Source organism: Ailuropoda melanoleuca, chromosome 13 (genome assembly GCF_002007445.2).
Source record: "Ailuropoda melanoleuca isolate Jingjing chromosome 13, ASM200744v2, whole genome shotgun sequence".
NCBI lineage: Eukaryota > Metazoa > Chordata > Mammalia > Carnivora > Ursidae > Ailuropoda > Ailuropoda melanoleuca.
In genome coordinates, this window is record NC_048230.1 from 46,836,539 (window position 1) to 46,853,035 (window position 16,497).

At 55.0% G+C, this 16,497-nt stretch overlaps 1 protein-coding gene across 1 annotated transcript in view; it reads right to left on the reverse strand.

The window, feature by feature from the left end:
* CDH4 (cadherin 4) overlaps positions 1–16,497 on the reverse strand; it is a 551,768-nt gene that overhangs the window by 105,159 nt on the left and 430,112 nt on the right. The gene's annotated exons all lie outside the window — the stretch shown is intronic.

The window sequence follows — 16,497 nt, forward strand, 5'->3', positions numbered from 1 at the left end:
GGCTATGCGTCGGGCTCGCAGGCCCCTCTAGAAGCTGGAGCAGACGGGACAGCGGTCCTCCAGAGCCCGCAGGGACACCACCGCCCTGCCCACACCCCGATTTTGACCCGCAGAAACAGAGTTCAGACTTTTGGCCTCCAGAGCTGGCGGAGAGCAAATGCGGGCTGTCTTTTTAAATTTAGTTTTTATTTTTTTATTAGCTTCGGAGGTAGGATTTAGAGTCAGCAGCTGCATGCAACAGCCAGTGCTCATCACACCAGTGCCCTCCTTCGTGCCCCTCCCCCTCCCCTCCCCTCCCCCAATCCTCAGTTTGTTTCCTAGAGTTAAGAGTCTCTTTTGGTTTGTCTCTCTCTCTGTTTTTATCTAATTTTTCCTTCCCTTCCCCTGTGTTCATCTGTTTTGTTTCTTAAATTCCACATATGAGTGAGATCATTGGACTAGAGGGAACGTACCTCAGTATCATAAAAGCCACCTGCAAAAATCCCACACCGAATATCGTCCGCAACGGGAGAAACTGAGAGCTCTTCCCCTAAGGTCAGGAACAGGACAGGGATGCTCACTCTCACCACTGCTGTTCAACACAGGACTAGAAGCCCTGGCCTCGGCAATCAGACAACAAACAGAAATAAAAGGCATCCGAATCGGCAAAGAAGTCCAACTCTCACTCTCTGCAGACACATGGTTCTCTATGTAGAAAACCCGAAAGTCCCCACCAGGAAGTGCTAGGACTCATCAGGAATTCAGCCGAGCGGCGGGATGGAAGTTGGCTGCGTGTCCCTACACTGACCGGGGGCTGTTTCAAGCCACTGATTTTGTGGCGGTTTGTTACAGCAGCCCCAGGAAACTAGAGCAGCTGTGGGGGGGGGGGTTCTGTGTTTCAGAGACACAGCGGGGCGGGGTCCGTCGTCCAGGTGCGGACAGGCCTCCGAGGGCTGTGGTTCTGACCGCACCTGCCACGGTTTGCAGCAGACGGCCCCAACCCTCCCGCAGGTGCATGCTCTGCCTGGCCCAGGGGCTGTCCTGCCTCCCGCCCCCCAGGTTCCAGGTATCGGGGCTCCTCTCTACTCTCCGCTGAGCTCCCAGGCTGCAGCGTCTGGCGCAGTGAGCAAGACCCTCAGCAGCCGGGGCAGGGGCCTGGAGGCCTGACCTCTCATCACAATTTGGAGTTTCCCAGCCCCCCCGACGACGAAGCCCGGCACCACAATGCCCAAAGCGCCCGAGTGAGAAGAGGCGGTCGGTACCTCACCACCCCCCCAGTCCCCAGCTGCTGCAGGAAGGATCCGTGGGGGCAGGAGCAGGGCCTGTGGCCACACCCAGATACACGTGGGCCAGAGGCACACATGGGCCCTGAAAACGCCAAGAGGGGACGCTGGTCATTCTGACCAGTGAGCAGTGAGGCCCCCACGGGCCAGAAGTTTCTGAGGCCTAGGGTCCTTAACGGGCTCACTGATCAGGCAACACGAGGCAGGAAATTCCAGCAGACCTGTCTCTGCCCGAGGCCCTGTGGGTGCACCATGAAACCCTCGGTACCCTCAGCCGGCCAAACCCTTTAAGCCCAAAGGCTTTGCCAGAACCTTCGAGACCCCTGCCCCCAGGCTCCACTTACCCCACAGCCCCAGATATTTGGGGGGGTGTGCTGGCAGCCGACCCTCAGGAAACCACGAAGCACCACCCACACCAACTGGAGATGCGGGGGAGGCTGCCGGGCACAGGACGGGACATTCCTCCACGCCTCCAGAGAATTCTGACTCAGGCATGCTGTAGCTAGCTCAGATTCTCCTGATATTCGTGGGAATATTTAAAATAATCCCTTTATATTCTGAGGCAGACTTAACCCCTCCTCCCCCACCTCCGAGTGTAACAGCTGGGTATCAACCAAATCCGCACTTAAACCAGCCAGACACACAGACCTGCTGCTACAAAGTTCCCAGTTCGCAGCCGTTTAAATGTAATTTCCGGATAAAAGCAATAAGGCAGTTATGTAGTTTACTTAAGCTATTCAAATATTACCTGATTATTTAGAAACATTTATAGGGGCTAATTATAGTAACAGTTGATCAGAAATGTAGCAACTATAAAATTAATCCGCAATACCACAGCTCCGCAAGAAGCTGGTATGCACTGAACGTACATGCAAAGCTTTAAAAATTCGCATTCAGAGGTTCTAGAGCCTGGTGCAATCTCAGGGGGGAGGTTCTAGAGCCTGGAGCAGTCTTGGGGGAGTCCTAGAGCCTGGTGCAGTCTCAGGGGAGGGCCTAGAGCCCGGAGCAGTCTCAGGGGACCCTTGGCTGGGATGGAGTGGTTATCAGCCCTTGGCCCCTGATTCCAAATGACACAGGGTCCGCAGGGCTAACTGTCACTGGCTGCGGGCTTTGCAAGGCAGTGTTGACCGCGAAGCCAACGACCAGCAGAGCTGGGCAGACGCAGCGGGTCCCGGGGCTGTGCAGTGGTCAGACTCGGGAACATGGCCATGGCCCTGGGGAACCGCTGCCAGCACCCCGGGCTGCAGGGGCCTGTGCCTCCCTGTCTGGCCCAGGCCTCTCCTCTGCACGAGGGAGGCAGCCGGTGGTCCAGGGCCCCTGGTCTCCCTGCCAGCCTTCTGGCCTGCTGCCCAGCTTGCCATGTCCACGAACACCCACCCCCTGGAGTAAGGAGCCTGAATGAAGTGCTCTGGTGTGTGTGGTGCCATCCAGTCTGATTTCCAGAAGGTTCCCATCAGCACCGCCGGCAGCAGCATCTTCTAAGGAATCATTTTCTTCCTGGGGATCCCACAGCCTCCAGAGGGATTCAATGCAGCGGACACGGGGAGCCTGGGGCTCTGTGACCCGTGGCCGTGGAAAGGCACGGAGGTGCCGGAGAAGGTGTGGTCGGTCTGGACAGGATGACCACGGCCCATCCCTCATCCCTGTTGTCTTTCGTGAGAGGTGCTGGGACCTGTGTGTCCAGGGGAGACTCACCCCATAGCCGGCAGCTGAAGGTGAGTGCGAGGCAGGACCATGGCCTCCCGCCCTCACCCGCTCCTTGCTTTTCCCCAGGTGGAGGTCTGGGTCGGGAGGGGTGCGGGAGGCCGCTGCAGAGGTGCCACTGCAGGCCCAGACTCTCGGCAGCCAGGTACCCATGGCTCAGCTGGTCTCAGCAGCTGGCTTGAGAGCAGCGCTGTTTGAGCTGAAATCCCGCAGGGGACACTCATGAACCGTGCGCCTGGGGTGTGCAGAGTGATAAAGGGGCACGTTGCCAGCTGCCCCGAGCACTCTGGCCCAGGGCTGGCTGGGGACCAGTGGCTGGGGAGAACAGGCGGAGACACTCACTGTGGACGTCCCAAGGGCTTCGTCCCCTGCAGCCTCCCAGCTGGACGGCCATCACCAGCAGATGCAGGCAGAGTGAGCCTGGGGTCCCCACAGTTCTTCGTCGAAGCCAAGGCAAGCACCTTGTCCAAGCGTGAGGGGCCTGCACCCAGCGTGCACACCCACTGGAGGCTTGGTGGGTTCCGCCCGGCCCTCCTGATCAGAACCCAGGGCTCTGTGAGGCCACATCTCCTCTGTCCAGCCCTGAGGCATTTTGTTTTAAATGTGGTCACAGCCCCACAGCCCCACATAAGCCAGAGCTTGCTTGATTTGAGAACCGGGGCTGTGGGGAAGCACCACGGACACGCCCCTGTCTGCTTCGAAGGTCAGGCCTCTTTCCTCGTCCCTCCCTGCCCTGGGAGCTGCCCCCTCCCACAGGAAGAACCCGGATGACAGGAGCTCTTCTAATCGTGCTGACATCCGCGTCCTTCCAGCGCACGGAGGAGGGACTTGCATGGCTCTCCACTCACTGGCCTTCTGGCCAATGGTCTGCCAGTGTGGCGGGACCCTCGGGTCAGCCCTGCGGAAGACGCCCCGGCGGCCCCTCTGGGCCCTGGGCTGGGGCCCCATTCTCCCTGCAGCCAGGAGGGAGGGTGGCCCTCCTGTTGGGGACGTCGTGTTGACTTGCTAAAGTTGGTACCATATGGCGCTCTCGCGGCAAGCCGGAACAGGCGTGCGGCTTGTCACCGTTGGGAAAGCGGTGTGAAACTCAATTTCTCGGTGAAGAGGAACATTTTCCACTTTAGCACAAGCCCCTGCAAACGGCTTCTTCTTGGCGGTGCTATTTTTTCCCGTCCTCCTCTGGGTCTCAAGCTCTCCTCTCCGTGTTCGGCAGTGGACAGGCTGCTGGAGGCCCCGTGCAGCCCCCAGTCCCAGCCCCTAACTACAGCGGTGCTCCCTGGCTGCCCCCAGCCCGGTTTGGCCACCGAGGAATCCCGAGGAATCTCCTTCCGTGGCCCTCCCTCTACAAAGCAGGGGTTCTGCAGAGCCCAGGAAGATGGTGGCGGGAGCTCGTCTGTTCCTGTAGGATTTCCCTTCCAGGAACAGGAAGCAAGAGTCTGGTGAGGGCTCAAGGGGCTGCAGCATGGGGAGCTGAGCAGAGAACCCACACTGGGAGTCCTCCTGGGCAGCCCCAAGCTGCAAGCAAAGCATCAGGTGACGGTCGGCTGGTCCATCAACAGGGCCTTGTCCACCAGCCAGGAGGGAGTGGTTTTAAGCTGTGAAGTCACTCGCACAGGGGGTGGTGTGGGCGGCTCTCATGCTCTGTTGTTTCCTGGCTGTGTGGCCTTGGTGAGTCACTCAACTTCTCTGAGCCTCAGTCCCCACCCGTGGTGGCAAAAGGGTGTGCTCCTTACTCACGGTCTGTCATAAACAGCGTCCTGGGGGCAAATTGGAAATCCAGGGGTGTGTGCGTACGCGTGTGTGTATGTGTGCATGTGTGTGTGTGTATGTGTGCAAGCGTGTGTGTATGTGTGCATGCGTGTGTATGTGTGCATGCATGTGTGCCTGCGCGTGTGTGTATGTGTGCATGTGTGTGCATGTGTGTATGTGTGCATGCGTGTGTATGTGTGCATGCGTGTGTATGTGTGCATGCGTGTGTGCCTGTGCGTGTGTATGTGTGCATGCGTGTGTATGTGTGCATGCGTGTGTGCCTGTGCGTGTGTGTATGTGTGCATGCATGTGTGTGTATGTGTGCATGTGTGTGTGCCTATGCATGTGTATGTGTGCGTGCGTGTGTGTGCCTGTGCGTGTGCATGTGTGCAGCAGGGCTTTGCTGGACTTGGGGAGGCCTGTTATTGGGGTCAGGGAGAGCAGGTGGGAGCCCGGTTCAGCAGAGCTGCTGGTGTCCCATCTTGGGGGCAGTCACCATTCACACCAGCTGGCCAGGTCCACCTAGGGATGGGGTGGATGGGAGGAGGCCCAGATGTCAAGTCCCATGAGGCCGGTGGCCGCTAGGGCACCAGGACATGCCCAGGGCACTGCTTTGTCACTCCTTAGGAGCCAGAGAAAACAATAAAACCAGGCAGCCGCCAGCAGCTCCGTGCTCCAGGGCCCCAGCGTGGACCAAGGTATGATGTGACAAGGGAATCCGTCCCCCATGTGGGCATCCTGGAGGCCACGGCTGCCCACTCAGACTCAGAGCTGGACTTCTGCGTACAGGTGGGGCTGGAGGCACAGCAGTCAGCCTAGCATGGCTGGGAATGCACAGGCCTTGGTGACTCCCGCTTGTCCCAGCACAGTTAGGACAGCAGGGCCCAGGAATCTGCAGCTAACACCAGCATATATGGGCTCCCCGGCGCTCCACTCCTCACTGGGCCCTTCTCCTGTCCTGCCCAGCCCACGCCACTGCTCCCCTGGGCCGGCTCCCTCTGCCTGGGGCTGAGATGGAGCTCTAGTCCTTCACCTTCCATCCCCCCACAGGGCTCCGGCCTCTTCAGAGATGATGCTTAGCTGTCTGCTGAATTTTGCTTTTAACAGACACGAAGGACCCAGGACTTTGGGACACAACCCAAATGCTCGCAGGGCCCAGCTGGGCTGTCAGTGAGCCATGCAAGTGAGAGGGAGACTCCATGGTTGGTGGCAGTCGTGGCCCACCACGGCTCGTGGTGGTGGATGCTTGGGCCTGCTAGGCTCGCACCCAGGATAGGCCCCTCCATGCCAGCTGCCCCAGCTGCTCTAGGAAATACTTGTGCATGTGGTTTTTTCTAGGGAAAGGAAGACGGACATTTCATAGTTTCGATGTTGGGAATGAACCCACGTTTCTGCGGAACTATGCAGAGGCGACACCAAACACATCTGCACGCTGACCGGGTTTTGGCGACCGGTCTCCCCCCACGGGCCAGGCCTGGGCACCGTCTGATGCTCTCGGCGCTCAGGGAGGGATGGGCACCGGGTGGAGGGTCACACAGGGATGACCTCTTTTCCTTCAGAGCCCAGAGACCCTCCCCAGGCTCCGAGAGGGGAAGGACCCAAGCGTCTTGCAAGTCGCAAAGAAGCAGCGATCCCAAATCCTGAATTTCACTGAGAAGGAAATTTAACAAAGAGAAGAGGTTTGTTGAGGTTTTCAGCATTGTGTCTGTGCTGAGCATGGGTGTTAAAATGATGCCTCGTCATAGCCGGCGTCCTCACTAGGCCGTCTCCTCCCGCGGCCGCTGCTCATGCTCGGTCTGGTCCCTGGGTGGCAGCCAGAGGGGTCTTGGTGAATCTAAGCCTCGTCACATCACCCCTTGGATCTCAGAGTCAAACAAGTCCCCCCCATGGCCACACGCCGCCCTCACGACCTGGCCCTGCCGCCCTCCACCCTGGCTTACCACCTGTGCCTCTCTCTGGCTGTCTCCGTTCAGCCACTGTGACCTCCCAGCTCTTCTTCTAAGACTGTGCTGTTCCCCCCTGCCCGAATGCTCTTCCCTTCTACATACCATGGTTCCTCTGCTACGGAATGAGCTCTGGCCCCAGAGGTGACTTTCTGAGCCCCCTCATGGGACAGGGAACCTCACTGTACCCCAGAGCCTTTGGCCCCTGACGGGTACTTCTGGGTTGACTTAATCCTCTCCCCTGAGCCTAACCCTAACTCCAGGCTGCTTGGACCCTGTCTCGTCTGTTCTCTGTGTATCTTCCGCACCTGGGACAGCACAGAGCCGGCATTCAGATTGTACGGAAAGGCCTAAGGAATGTATGATGAATGAACAGATAACCTTCACCACGACCTCCTGTTGCCATCACTTTGTACAAGAAAGGCGGCCACATCGCAGAAAGGATACCCCTTTCCAGGAAGGGGCCACTGGCAGCCTTACCCCAACATACCCTGAGGACTCTACATCCTCTTGGAACTTGTCCAAAGGTCAGCCCCACCCTGCAGTAGCCCCAGGGGAGCCAGAGGGGACAGGAAGTCGGTTTCCCTGGTAACACCCAATCATGGGGGGGGTGAGTTAGGACTAGAAGAACAATGAACTAGACCTGCCAGCCGGGCGGAGGCCGCCCTCACCCTCACAGCCACCTCCTCCCACGACTGGGGCACAGCACTCCTCCAGCTCCAGAATATTCCAAGCCCTTAGCCTGACCTCTTCCCTGGCCTCCATAGGGAGGCCCGGCAGAACCCCCAGCCTGTGCTCACACTTGCAGACGATGCTGTTCTGCAGACCCGAGGCCCGGTGTCCACAGCAGAAATCGCGCAGCAGGGAAGCTGTGGGTGGGAGCGCCACTGCGAGCTGGCCATTCGTGGCAGGTGCTCGGAGCCCCTGTCCTAACCACCCACCCACACAGGGTGCTACAGCGACTCAATGACTACATTAAATCTCTGAATATTAAATCAATGATGGAAATCTAAAATATTAATATATTCTAATTGAATATTCTCCGATAAATTATCTGAGCATTTGCAGCAATTTGATTCAACTTTCATTTCTTAAGGAACTTTCAGCTGCATAAATATAGCCATTAAAGCAATTCAAGAAAGGGAACATTTTCTGCTCCGATGAGGGAACGGTAAACACAAAGGATCTGCACATTTCTTTCACATGACTGATGAAATTGCAGAACCCAAGGCAGCTGAATCCGCGAATGACTGCTTTCTTCATGTCCCTCTGGCTTTAGCAAGGACGGTATCAACTCCCCCCAGGTCTCAACACGGTGTCTAATTACAGGAAGGCTTGACAGATGCTGTGGGAGATCTTGAAGGATGTGCTTCCATTGGGGCTGCACTAGTGGGACCCAGCTGGGGTGGGCAGTGCCTGACCCCACCCCCACAGGGAGCTGGGAAAGAGGCAGACCCCACCCTGCAGGTAGAGGGCAAGTGGGAGTACCACCCTGACTCACTGCGGAAGGAGTCCGCAAGTTTCAATGAAAACGTTACTAGATAATTAAGAAACTCCCTAAAGAGGCATGTTTCCATTGAGGATGAGCTGGGGACACTCAGAATGTCTTCTTCAATCACCCTGGAGTGGCTCCTTCCATTCCGGAGACCATCAGAGCAGCAGACTGTGCAGTGAAGGCAGAGGTGACATCTCCACAACCTCTTTAGATCTTATGAATTATAAACCCTGCAATATAACATTATACCTTGGCTTTAAACAGTCAGCTGTCTTTCCAGCAAGTTAAGAGAAAATGCAATCTTTTACCTTAATCCACAAATGTATCTTTTCCTGTGCTCTTCATCCCTTCCTGCAGATCTAAACTTCCAGCCTGAATCCTTTTTTTTTTTTCAGCCTAAAGAACGCTCTTTACCACTTCCTGTGAGTCTGTTGGCAATGAATTTCCTCAGTTTGCTTATGAGAAGTGTCTTAATTCACCTTCAATTTTGAAGGACATTTTTTCTGGATATAGAATTCTGATTGATAGGTTTCTTTTTTTCTTTCATTTAGCAATTTGAAAACGGCATTCATCGCCAGGGGCCTCCTGGAGAGAAACCTGCCCTCGTCGCCACTGTCGTGTGATGTACGGCATCTTTTCCTCTGCTTTCAAGATTTCTATTTCTTTTTTTAAAAATTTCATCAGTTTGACAATAATCAAGGTTTGGCTTTTCTTGTATTTATCCTACTTGTGGTTCAATAAATTTCTTGGATCTGTAAGCTTGTGTCTCTTGCCCAACTGAAATTTTGTGTTTCAGTTCTCCTCTACCATTCTTCAGATTAGATGCTTGGTACTGGTCTATCTTGAAATGCAGGGACTCTCCTGCCTTCTATCATCTACTTAGAAGCCAGTCTAATGAGTTCTTTATTAGAGATGTGGGACGTTTCAGTTTTAATACTTCCAATTGGCTATATTATTAGTTTCCCTTGTCTGCTGTGATTCCACACGTATTCATTCATTCTGACCATGTTTTCCTTTGAGTCCTTGAACATATTTATAAGGGATATTTCAAAGGTCTTGTTGGTTATTTTATTTTATTTTATTTTTTAAAGATTTTATTTATTTTGACAGAGAGAGACAGCCAGCGAGAGAGGGAACACAAGCAGGGGGAGTGGGAGAGGAAGAAGCAGGCTCCCAGCAGAGAAGCCTGATGTGGGGCTTGATCCCAGAACGCCAGGATCACTCCCTGAGCCGAAGTCAGATGCTTAACGACTGCGCCACCCAGGCGCCCCACTTGTTGGTCATTTTAGTATCTAAGTGATTTCAGAGTTAGATTCTGTGGGCAATTTTTCCCTCTTCACTGTGGGTCACATTTTGTTTTCTTTCTATTTTCTGGGGGCATGTCTAGTAATTTTTGTTTGTGTATTGATCATTGTGGATGATACGTTGTAGAGACGGGTTCTGTTATCTTTCTCTGAAGGGCGTGGATTTTTGTGATGGGCAGGGAGTTAACTGGCTGGACCCAAAGCTAAATCTGTTCCCCCTGCAGTAGACAGTAGGCAACACCGCTGCTCAGTTCTTTCAATCTTCTTGCTGCTGCTTTTTCACCGGGTTCTCTGGTGTCTCCCTCATATATTCACAGCTCCCTGACTGGGCAAAGCTTGTAACCAGATGTGGGAGTCTCCATCTGGGGCTTCATATTTTATAGGATTTATCCCCTCACATTCTGCTGCTTTGTCAGTTCCAAGCTCCGTCTTCCAACTCCTCTGACCAGAGAGACTGGTTTTCTGCATGAGATCAGGCCACCTGATGATGGCAGGATGAGTGCTCTCAGACGGAAAGCACAGAAACAAGATCTCAGCCAGTGCGGTTTCCTTCTTTCAAGGGTAGAGTCCACAGCAGTTCCTGTCTACTACCGGCCACTCTCCAGCAACTTCAAATAGTTATAGAAATTTTCTTGCAAGGCTTATAATTGTTACTTCAGAAGCGTTAGTCTGATATAAACTATTCCACTGCTACCAGGAGCAGAACTTCCAATGTACTTACTTTCAAGTATTGTGTAATTAACCTAACAGTCTTCAACATGACCGTGAAAGGCTAAGCAGTAGAGAGGGGCACAAGCGCTGTGTCACTCATTCATTTGATAAACACTTAATGACACCTACTTTGTCCCCTGTGTTGTGTTTGGCAGGTGGACTGTCTCTCGAGGACCTTTTATGTTTAGTGGGGAAGACAGATCAATAATCACTGACAAAACACTATCAAAAGACAGATCAATAATCACTGACAAAACACTATCAAAAACTCTGGCATAGTGGCAGGCCACGGAAGTGCCGTGCTCCCCCTGCGAGGGCCTCTGCCGGTCCCTTCTCAGAGGAGATGGGGAGTGGCCAGCCTGGGGTTTGTCAAGGGCAGTGAGAAAGCAGTCCAGGCCGAGGGAAGAGTTCGTACGCAGGACTCCAGGCAACCCAGGGTGTGATCAATGGGCAAGCCGCAAGTAGCCCAGTGTGGCTGGAGTCTGGGGTGCCGAGGGGCAACGTCACATCATAGGGCCTGTGTGACTTGCTAAGGAGCTCGAGCCTGTCCTGGAGACAGTGAGGAAGCAAAGGAAAGGGAAGAACTCACACATAACACATTTCGAAAGGTCACCTGACTTCCATGAGATGGTGAATGATGACTGCTTGGTCATTCCCACATGAATGGATGCCTTCAGAGAGCCAGAGACTAGGTTCCTAGGTGAACGCTATGATGCTCGTACCACGAGGTCACCCAGCAAACATTTTGTAGGATAACAGTGAGTTAGAACTCAGCTGGCTCCAGCAAACATTTTGTAGGATAACAGTGAGTTAGAACTCAGCTGGACATCCAATGAACATCCATGGAGAGTTTACCCCGGGCCAGCTATGGGGTGACTCACCATGTCCCTGTCACATATGTCACAGAGCAGACCCTGACCCGGGGCACTTCTCACTGCTCACTGAGCCCCAGAGCCTGTGCCCCAAAGGCGCCGCCCATCCGTGTCCACACAGAAGGTCAGCAGATATTTGTGGTTGGATATAAAGGACCACAACATATGTGCACAAAATGGCGGCCAAACCCACCAAGGCAGTGTGAAACAAGACACGGACTTCGGTCGTTTGGAGCTCACTTGGGTTGTTAGGTGGGAGGCTGATTTTCGCAATCCTTCCCAGCCTCCTGCAGCCGTGCTCTCGTGAGCTCCCTGCTCTAGAAATGGCCTCCGGCTCATCTTGGCCATGTGGCCACCCTTGATGCTAAGCGATCATGTAACCATCTCCTTCCAGAATCTGACATTCAGAGCTCCTCTTCCAGGCCTCGCTCTGAGGACAGGTTTGCATGAGTCCCTGTCTGTTAAAATACCAACTTCCAAAATGAAAGGGCTTGTCTCCTAAGTAGCACGCCGTCCCTCCTCATTATCTTGAGCCAGCTCCCGCAGTTGCCCTGGACAACCTCTCAAGTTAACAAATTCTGAATTTTTATTAGACTTTTTAAAAGTTTGATTTTATCCTCACTCTGAATCTTGCCACAAGTCAAACCTAACACACATGCTAGAAAAGCAAGTGGCTTTTCAAAACGCTCCGCTAATGTACACGTGAAGGGATCCGGACCTCGGTGGCGCGGGAACCAGATTCTGAATGACAAGCAGCAAGACGCCAGCCTAGAAGCCCCTGAACCGTGAAAGGACGCCAGTCCTCTCCCCTCTGAATCTCGGGGGCCTGCACGGTGCTTGGCACCGTCGCATGGCCCCACGGGGTTCCCCGTCCAGAACCCAGGGCTGGAATTCCGGAGCGGGAAGGGCCTCCTTCCAGCTTCCCAGGGCATCAGCCGCCTGTGAACGTGTCCCCCTCTGTTCTGAAGAAGGGACAGCCTTTGTGAGTGGCTGCATCTCCTGGCTCCCCACTTAATTTAGACCCTGGTCTGATTCTGGTGGGCTTACCCGCAGGACACTCGCGGCTCTGCAGCCCAGCCAGCGCGGCCCGCCTTCCCGGTTCTGGATTCTCCTCCTCCCCAAGCAGGCGCCCCTCCCCCCGCACCGCAGAACCATCTAGTGCTTATGGAGGGACGTGATATTCCTTCCACGGAGAAAGCCTGTAATTAACAGAGGTTTTTTGGGAAGAACGTTCTGCCTGCTTCTCCCCCCTCCATTTTTTCATTTAACATATTTTATCAGAATGAAATGCTTTAATGAGCACAGAATTGCAGCTGATCCCAGCTGAACCTCACGGTGCTCTGCGCTCAGCTTCCCATCCCCATCAAGTTGTATTCACACTCGCCGTGATTCGGGCTTCTTTCAGGAGCGGCCTCCCCCAAAACGCTGGCAGGAAACTCATCAACTTCCTGCAGACAGAGACGGGGCAGAAATGCACCCCCAAACGCTTGTCTGTGCTAGAGGAGAATTTAATGGGGGGAGGGGGCGGGAAGTGAGCACAGGAGAAGGCGGGTACACGTGTGTGCATATGAAGTGGGATGGGGTGTGCACGTGTGTGTGCACGTGTGTGCGTCTGTATTTCTGTGCTGAGTTCTTCACTTGGAGGCCATTTGGAAAAGACAAATCTAAGGATCTATCTCCCTCTAAGAATCCAGCTCGGCTTGGAAGCCTGTGTGCGAGTGGAAACAGAGGGGCTGGCTCCACGGGTAGCGCTCCCTCTCCCGCCCGTCCCAGAAACTCAGAGAGCAGAGCAAGCAGGGCTCAGGGGCCCCGCCACCATGGGCGCGAGCCGACGGGTGCCCAGACAGCACCCAGCACGGGGCTTGCTGCGGTCTCTCATTCCGCAAATGCCGCGCCTACCGTGGGCAGCACCAGGGACGCGGGAGGCCTGTTCTCAGATGCGCAAGCAGCGAGCACGGAGTCAGGGGTACTAAGTGCTGTGCGGGAAATGAAGCTGGGCAGCCGCGTGAAGCAAGAGCAGGCTTGGCGGAGCGCTAGAGATCAGGTCTGCCTGCTCGCCGGCCGCGGGCACCCCTCCCCGGGCTCCCGGGCACAGCTGGGCATCAGGGAGGACAGGACACACCTGTTCTCAAGCCTGTTGGGGCGAGATCAGCCCCACTTCACACACATCCCCTTCCCTCTGGACAGAGCTGCACGGCATGTCTCGGTGTCCCTGGCCATCTGGTGTGGTCTCGTCCATGCTTAGCCCGTCCTGCAATCCTCATTCTGGGGTCCCAAGTGACCGTCGTAGAGATCCAGCCCTCCCACAAACGACCTTCACCGGAGCAAGAAATAACCTCTATTGTGTTCAGTTCTGAAACTTCGGGAATGCCCTTTACGGCAGTCAGCTAACACTCACCCACACCCCGTCCCTCTGCTCACAGCCTATTTTGGAGCGGCCGTGCCCCGCATGGAGGTGGCCCTCCCTACGGGGGCTGCTGGACACGGCAGGGCGTCTCGGGAGCAGAGACAAACGTGCTGCCACACAGCCGCGGGACAGACCAGGGAATAGGAGAGGCCGTCCCTCAGCGAGGCTCCGCAGCTGCTCCTTCCCTGCTTTTCTCGCCTGACACCTAAGGCCGCGTGCCCGTCCCTGAGTGCCCGCTTTGACAGCGGCAAGGGGATCTGCAGGACCCTGCAGGGGTCTGGAGCTACCGCCGGCTGCTGCTCTCCCAAGCCAGGTTCGGCAAGGTTTGCGTGATTGGGGAGGGGGGCAAGTTCCCCTGCTTTAGAGCTGCTCAGTCGGAAATGCAGCGCGGCCCCCATCAGAGCACACAGACGCCCCTGTGACACCCCCATCAACATGTGCACGGGGCCGTGTGGGAGCCGAGCCCCCAGCTGGTGGGGGAGACTTCGCTCTCGTGTTGGCCTTGCTTCCAGCTCCGACCAGTCAGCCCCTAAGACCACTGCAGCTCCCTGGGGCAGAAAGTACAGAAATGTCTTTTTCTCCATCATCCAGCAGGAGATAGACTCTGGGAGTCCTTGCGGGCCAGGGGCTCTGCCTACACCGCCTTTCTCTCCTGGTACCTTTTACAGGCGTGTGTGCGGATAGGCACAGAGGAGGGGTGTGTCGTGAGTCCGTACTAGCATCACTAACCTGAGAAACTCTGAAAGCCAGGCAGCAGAATATTCCAGAATTGCTAGGATGCCTGCCCAAGCTTATGCATGTACCCTGCGGGGCGTGAGCAGACGAGAACCCTCGGCATTCGTTACAAGCTCACACGCTCACTGTAATGTTCCTGCCTCATGCCGGGGAGGTGTTCCCAGAGGTTGGGAAATGAGCTGGATCTGCACTCGTCAAACTAGGGCCCGCGGGCCACATTTGGCCCACTGCTTGCTCTTGTAAATAAAGTTTTACTGGAACACAGACACAGCAGTAGTTTACGTATTGCCTACGGCAGCTTTCACACTACAAAGAGTTGAGTATTTGCAACTGAGGCTGCTTGGCTGCAGAAGCTAAAATATTGACTATCTGGCCCTTTGCAGAAAAAGTCTGCCGACCTCCGAGTTTGAACAGCAATGTTCTACTAAGCCGATTTCTGACTGGTGCCAGCACAGGCCTTTATATAAGACTGACTCATACAAGGAAAAACTTGCTCCCTTTCCAGTTTGCTTTTGATCCTGATGACATTCAAGAGGAAGCCTCTGGTCCCAGCGCATCTCGGGAGCACTCTGATACTCGCTCCTTGCTTCCCTTGTAAACAAGTCCTGGCAGCCCTGAGGCTCTGAGTGTGGACAATAGACAGCCAGACATCAACTCTGTTTTCTTCACCTTACGCTTGTCTTACAGTTGGCTTCTCCCATCGCCAACAATACCAGGTTTCCAACTGTGAGCTAATATAATGTCGCCTCTTAAAATAAATCTATTTATATTAAGAATGAATCACTAATGGGAAGCGTTAGGTAAATGACAAGTGCTGGTCAGATGTGACTAGGGCCCTGAGGGTGGTGAGTGTGTGTGTGTGTGGGGGGGGCACAGAACTCCCATCTTGTCGGTGGCTTGGGGTTGGTGGACAGACCCCCGAACACGGGATTCCTGGGAATCTACTCCTAGGTTGGGGTTCACGCCTTGAGTGCTTTGCTCAAGTCTGTGCCGCATCACAGGGAACCTCCAGCCAGTCAGGCCGAGCAAGGGCAGGGGGTGCTCTGGGAAGCTCCCCATCTGGGCGGGGGGGACTGAGGTCAGCGGGTCGGCTTCACGCCGTGAGTCTGAGACTCTCTTGTGCTCTCCTGCTACGACCACACACGACCACACGTGGAACGCTTCTGCCCGCTGAGGTGGGGGTTTTCCCCGGTAAGCTATTCTGTGACACCTGCTGGGTGCCTACAGTTGAACTGGATTCTGACACCAGCTCCTGGAGAGCGTGTCCATCCACTGGGAAGGGCTCGGTCCCACAAGGCAGCTCCCACTCAGACGCCCATCGAAAGTCCAGGTTGTCACCGTGCTCCCGACCGATGGGCTGTAAATCCGAGGTTGCCTCGACCCTCTTGTAGAACTCAGTCATCCCCTAGGGTAGCCCATGGAACTCAGAAAACGTTTACTCCATAGATTACCAGTTTGTTATAAAGAATATAACTCCGAACAGCCAGGTGGGAAAGAGGTACAGGACAAGGAGCAGGGAAGGACGCAGAGCTTCCATGCTACCCCCGCCCCCACAGCCTTCCTGCACCTCCCCAGGTCCGCCACCTGGAGCTCCCCACACTTTGGCCTTTTGCGTTTTTATGGGAGTTTCACTACTGAGACAAGATTGATTAAATCATTGGTCACTGGCCACTGGCGACTGACTCAACCTCCAGCCCCTCCATAGACCCAGCGTTTGGGGGGGTGCTGAACGTGGGCGCCTCTAATCCCAGGGTTGGTTCCCCAGGCAACCGGCCACCAGCTCCCTTCCTCAGGGGACTTTCCAAAAGTCACGTCATTAACATAACAGAAGACCCTCCGGCAGCTCTCAACTCTCAGGAAATGCCCAAGGTTTTAGGGGCTTGGGGAGGAAAACCAAGGCTGGCTTCCTGCTGCATCACCACATCCCAGACACTGCCCTGGGCCAGGTTTGCGGCCGGTCTCCGTGGGTGTGGTGTGTGTGGTGGGGCGTCTGACGCGGGCCCCCCTGCTTTGTTCGGCTCTGTCTCTGCATTTTATTTTATTATTTTTTTTAAAGATTCAGTTCATTTATTTGAGAGAGAATGAGAGAGAGAGAGAGAGAGAACGAGCGAGGGGAGCAGAAGGCAGAGGGAGAGAGAGAAGCAGACTCCCTGCTGAGCAGGGAGCCCGACACGGGGCTCTAACCCAGGACCCTGGGATCATGACCTGAGCCGAAGGCAGACGCTTAGTGACTAAACCACCCAGAGGCCTCTGGTCTCAGCATTTTAAACACACCCCACCTTCCAGCGTGGAGCAGAGCGGGGAACAAAACAGGC